Source organism: Saccostrea cucullata, unplaced genomic scaffold, assembly GCF_032062105.1.
Source record: "Saccostrea cucullata isolate Sc308-1 unplaced genomic scaffold, CSIRO_AGI_Scuc_v1 ctg339, whole genome shotgun sequence".
Lineage (NCBI taxonomy): Eukaryota > Metazoa > Mollusca > Bivalvia > Ostreida > Ostreidae > Saccostrea > Saccostrea cuccullata.
In genome coordinates this window covers 207,090-213,075 of record NW_026923439.1, presented here as the reverse complement: position 1 = coordinate 213,075, position 5,986 = coordinate 207,090, and the positions used below count along the sequence as shown (strand labels likewise).

General features: G+C 32.3%; 1 long non-coding RNA gene across 1 annotated transcript; it reads right to left on the bottom strand.

The window, feature by feature from the left end:
* Window positions 1-545: 545 nt before the first annotated feature.
* Window positions 546-5,324, bottom strand: LOC134264021 (uncharacterized). Its single transcript, XR_009991435.1, has 3 exons — window positions 5,213-5,324; window positions 2,533-2,607; window positions 546-612 (listed from the first exon to the last, which is right to left on the bottom strand). It is a non-coding gene; the product is annotated as an uncharacterized LOC134264021 (long non-coding RNA).
* Window positions 5,325-5,986: the final 662 nt, after the last annotated feature.

Below are 5,986 nucleotides of genomic sequence, written 5' to 3'. Positions count from 1 at the left end.
AATAAGGGAACTTTAAACAGTATCAGTAATTGTAGAAATTTTATTCGATGTTCATTGTGAAATAAATGAGAGCAAAAAATTACTGCACAGTTATTTGTACTTGCTCACCTTGGTCAGGCTCATTTGTCTGAGAGACGTGTGATACTACATCAGTTTCTACAGCGGGGTAAGCATTGTTGTCAACATCTGAAATTGTAGAAAATTCTTCTTATGATGTACTTAGAGTTTACATAAAATTATTAGTAATCACAAAACAAGAGGCCTATGGGCCACATCACTCACCCTTTAGCCAGTAACTTTAGCCATGTCACAGTTTTTTACCAAATACCCCCCCCCCCTTCTTTGAAAATTTATATTGTGCAACCCTCCTACCCTCATGGTTCATGAATTGTAAAATTTAGAATCTACACATGACAGACAAATTTTAATAGAAAATGTCACCTAGAAAAACTAAAGTGACTTAAATATATAAGATTTTTTTCTGATGAATGATTTTGCGCAGTCTGAAAATGAAACCATTTATAAACATCATACCGTTGACTTCAGTGAGGTCTCTAAAGTTAGGTGGAGGTAATGAGGCATTAGTTGATGTGGTCAGCTGCTGAACTCTGTCTAAATAAAGAGAAAATATATGGAAATAACAAACAGTATTCAAGCTCAAAAGTCCCTTCAAAAAATACATATCAGGAGCAGGGCAAACATGGACTTGTATACATAAGGGACAAATCCAATATCGATACTTGTCTTGTTTGGCATGCATAATCTGGTCAATCTACAGTACACACAACCCCAACTCAAACGAACAAGAAGAACAACAGAAAAAAAGGCTCATGGGCCACATCACTCAACTGAGTAGCTTTGGTGATGCAGTTATTTACCAGATTGCACATCTACCCCCCCCCCCTCCAACCGTCTTGATTTTAATAATTTTGAATCTACACTACCTCAGTATGCTTTGCTTAAGTTTCTCAGCTTTCCTGGCCCACTGGTTCCTGAGAGAAAGATTTTAAATATTTTTTCTTATATATTTCTATGTCTGTGTAATTCTTGGATTTATTCCCTATTGTGACCTCCTCCTACCCCTAGGGGTCATGATTTGAACAATTTAAAATCTACACTTCCCCAGGATGCTTCCACATAAGTTTCAACTTTCCTGGTTCTTGAGAAGAAAATTTTTAAATTTTTTTTAAATTTTTTCCTAAATATTTCCATGTAAAACTCAGATCAGCTGTTGTGGCCCTGCACTACCCTTGGGTCCTGATTTGAAAAAAAACGTGAATCTACACTATCTAAGGATAATTCCACATGAGTTTCATCTTTCCTGGACCCGTGATTCTTGAGGAGATATCTAAAAGACGCCCTTAATTTTTCACTAAATCATAATTATCTCCCCTTGGAAGAGGGCGTGGTCCTTCATTTGAACAAACTTGAATTCCCTTAACCTAAAATTACTTAGTGGCAAGTTTGGATGAAAGAGGCCCCGTGGATCTTGAGAAGAAGATAAAAATGTGAAAATTTTGTGATGACAACGACAACAAAGGCGATAGACAACAAAGGCAATAGACAACGGACAAATTTTGATTAGAAGAGCTCACTTGAGTCTTCGGCTCAAATAAGCAAAAAAATGTGGATTCATCCCTAATGTACGACGGCGTATTAGTGCCATTTTAACAATGTAGATTTTATTTTTTTTCATCCTTTGTACAATTTAGTAAATCGTTTGTACGATTTAGTAAATCGTTTGTACGATTTAATAAATTGTTTGTACGATTTAGTAAATCGTTTGTACGATTTAGTAAATCGTTTGTACGATTAAGCAAATCGTTTGTACGATTTAGTAAATCGTTTGTACGATTTAATAAATCGTTTGTACGATTTAGTAAATCGTTTGTACGATTTAGCAAATCGTTTGAACGATTAAGCAAATCGTTTGTACGATTTAGCAAATCGTTTGTACAATTTAGTAAATCGTTTTTACGATTTAGTAAATCGTTTGTACAATTTAATAAATCGTTTGTACGATTTAGTAAATCGATTGTACGATTTACCTAATCGTACAACATTTAGTAAATCGTTTGTACGATTTAGTAAATCGTTTGTACGATTTAATAAATCGTTTGTACGATTTAGTAAATCGTTTGTACGATTTAGTAAATCGTTTGTTCGATTTAGTAAATCGTTTGTACGATTTAGTAAATCGTTTGTACAATTTAATTTAGTAAATCGTACAAACAATTTATTAAATTGTACAAACGATTTATTAAATTGTACAAACGATTTACTAAATCGTACAAACGATTTACCAAATCGTACAAACGATTTATTAAATCGTACAAACGATTTACCAAATCGAACAAAGGATTTACTTAATCGTACAAACGATTTACTAAATTGTACAAACGATTTACTAAATCGTACAAACGATTTAATAAAAAAAATTCTACATTGGTAAAATGGCACGAATACGCCGTCGTACTAATGTTATGTTAAGAACAGGAAATTTTTACAATTATATTGGATAAAAGTAATTACCTTTTATTTCTTCCACAACTTGTTCACCAAGACTGAGATCTTCCTTGTGTTTAGATACACATGTTCTGCATACAGCTAAAAAAATGACATTTAAAAAGAATCATTAATATTGTCTCCTTTCTGTTTTTTTTTTAATGAAAACTTTACTTTTGCTAGTTTTTAGCTAACTGTTAAGACCTACTACATTTATGACTGATGAACATACTTGGGTCCTATTACAAAAGATCTTGATTATGATCAGAAAATGTAAATGTATCTAACATCTTGCCTATATCTTTTAGAATTTAAATATACACAATAATTTACAACAAAAAAAAATATTTTGGTCTCAGTTGTAAAATATATTTTAGTCTCACTGTAATCAGTGGTAAAGTCGTAGGTGTAAATTTTTTTTAAGCCTTGGCTCAGTATGTGCTTTTGGTGCAAAATATCTAGACTAAGTATTAATCTGACCTCAAACATGGCTGTATTGACCTTACATGTACTTCAAAATCATAATTTACTAAGACTTGGCCGACGTCAGTGACATTTCAAATTTTAAAAATCAATATGAATCAAATAAAAACACACATGGTAAGGCAATTAAAAAAAAATTGTTTGGATGCCCCAGCTCTTCCCACTGTATGACTAAAAATGGCCTGATTTATATTTACATTTCAATCTGAGCCAAAATATTGTATAATATATCAAGGTAGTATCCATTTATTTTTTTTTTTCATCCTGCAACACAATTTTACATATTACATGTACCTCCAAAAAGCTTTATTCAACTGATCTCAGCACATATTTTCGGTACTAACTAAATTGCCACATGCTATAACACTGCAATATATTTGATGTTTCAACGGTTTTTAAATTTAGGAATAAATTCTATGAACACATGCAAAATGCTTATTTTGGCATTGACCGAATATTGTTTTACTTTACTATTAGAGTACCTTAATTAAGTGGTGCTTGCATTATAAACATTTGTAACAGGGCTCTCACACCTACTTTTCTGTCCTGGGGTCAGGGGTCAATTAAACTATGAAACAAGTGACAATATATGTGGAATAATATAAGCCTACTAATCTATGTTCTTCAGTAAAACATCTTATTTTGTGTTTCTGTTGTTGCAAATTTGAACCATGTGCCCAAATGGGATATAAAAGTCTGTTTGGGATATAACATCCTGACTGGAATATAAATTTACATTGTAAAAAATGAACATTTTTTATTACCATGTACTTTAATATTTTTTTTTTTGCAAAATTTCATTTTTTGCACTGTACATTTTATATCCCGGCCATTAGGATATCATGTTTTAAACGGACTACTATAAACCATTTGGGCGAGTTTTCCCAACCTGTTGTAGCTGCAGAACTGTAGCTCTCAAAAAAAAATATGTAGACAGGCTGGAGAGTTACATTGCCACCCATTGAAAAAAATGTATATTTATTGAACACAAAAATGTGTGTATCCATGTGTTCCTAATATTTTTTCACTTTTCCCATTTCAAAACATTAATGTTTTTCATAGGTCTTTTGACCCTGAAATTTAGATCAACAAAAATTATTCTTATTTATGCTGCCATTTTGATTTGCAAGATAATTTAGTCTAACATGCTTTGTACATATGTAAAATACAAAAGTAGTTGGTATAGGAATAAGATTATTTTTGAAATCTAGTTTTTTGCAACTGGGGTAAGAATTTTAAAGAATTAATCTAGAAGTTAGTGCAACTTTTTGTATGCAATAAATTTTTGTTTTTGTTTTTTCAATGGGCGGCACTATAGTTCTCAGGGATGTCATTTTGTATTTTTTTCGGAGAGCTGACACACTCCTACAGATCTGCAGCTAAACCTGTTGTCAACAGGTCCGGCACAATCTCTTAATTAAGCTATATAGCTTTAAAAAGCTATATAGCTTTATAAAGCTATTCAAAATAGCTTGATAAAGCTATTTACATGCAATATTTCACAAAAACGTTTTTTGAAAGAAATAAACAAAAAGTCGCAAATATTTGACTCTTCATATATGTACTATGGACTATCAAAAATACTACCTAAATCATAGAAAGTTCTAACATTGCTGCTGTTGAATACTTTTAAGCAAATATGAATTTCTATTGTTTGAGTAACTGTGTGTTCGGTGAGGCGTGGGTAAGTATGATTGCTTCTCATTGTGCTGAACTGTTACTAATCAATTATCCTGTTGGCCATAACAGGCCTCCTTTATAATTTCATTCAAGAAATAACTGTGTTGTCACTCATCAATAGCCCCAAAACTTTTAAAACTTTGAGTTCAAAGTCTCTCAAGGAGACGCAATTTGGTGAGTAATTTTAACATGCATTGTATTTAAAAAAGTACAAAGTTTAATATTTCCACTGCACCATGGTGCGACTTTTTGCACATGTTGAAAAAATAAAACATTTGAGAAAAAAGTCTGAGAAAATAGCTTAATCAAGCTATTCTGAATAGCTTAATAAAGCTATTTAGCTAAATCAAGCTATATAGCTTAATCAAGAGATTGTGCTGGACCTGGTCAAGTTATTTTGTTGCCATAAACTTTTAACTACATAAGTAGCAAGTTTAGATCTCATATATATTCAATACTTGTTCAGGAAAAACTATAAGCTTACGTATAATAATTCAAAGATATTAATTCATAACTTTGTCAGCTTGGACAAATTTCTTATTACCTTCACCTATCGGAACTGACAACTGTTGGCGCAACCAAAGTTCCCGGCTCAAAACTGGTGTGATGCCTCTGTCTGGTTTTGTTTTAGATGAACCGTGAAAGGGGTGTACACATGATCTCTTGCTACGTCTCCAGTACAGGCCAAGTGTGTCTCTGTGTCTTTGGCAAATTTTCTTGCTTAGGTTTGCTAGCGTTATCACATTGACACCCGCTCTGGATAGTATCAAATAACTTTCAGGCAGATCTATACCGTTACAGTTAGAATTTAAATATCTGAGGTGATGAAATGTTGGTTTGACACAGTCTTTCAAAAGATAAATCGCTGTTTCTTCGCAATCTTTACCAAAATCACACACACCCGACGACATCGCTGCCATTTTCCCTCCATGTAAATAATGACTTTCTTACTCTTCATGCACTGAAGAGTTCGAAAAGATCGATAATTCCGGAAAAAAATAAAGAGATTCAAAGGTTTATTTCTTGATATTCCTTGTAAATCCAAGAAATTCCTTGAAAAATAGTGTGTAAAATAACACATTAAATCAGATAGATAATTATAAACAAAAGTTCATCCGTTGTATCAGACACAACACTGCGTTTCTCATAGACATATAAAAGGTCAAGTAGATTTTCTTTTATAAAACCTTTTGAATTTCCCACATGAATAAGACTTGGGAAGCAAAATTCAACTTAAAACAAAAAGTTATACTTATCAATTCAACATAGAACACAAAAATTTTCAAAATCGTTGTTTTATTTTATATTTTAGGAGGGC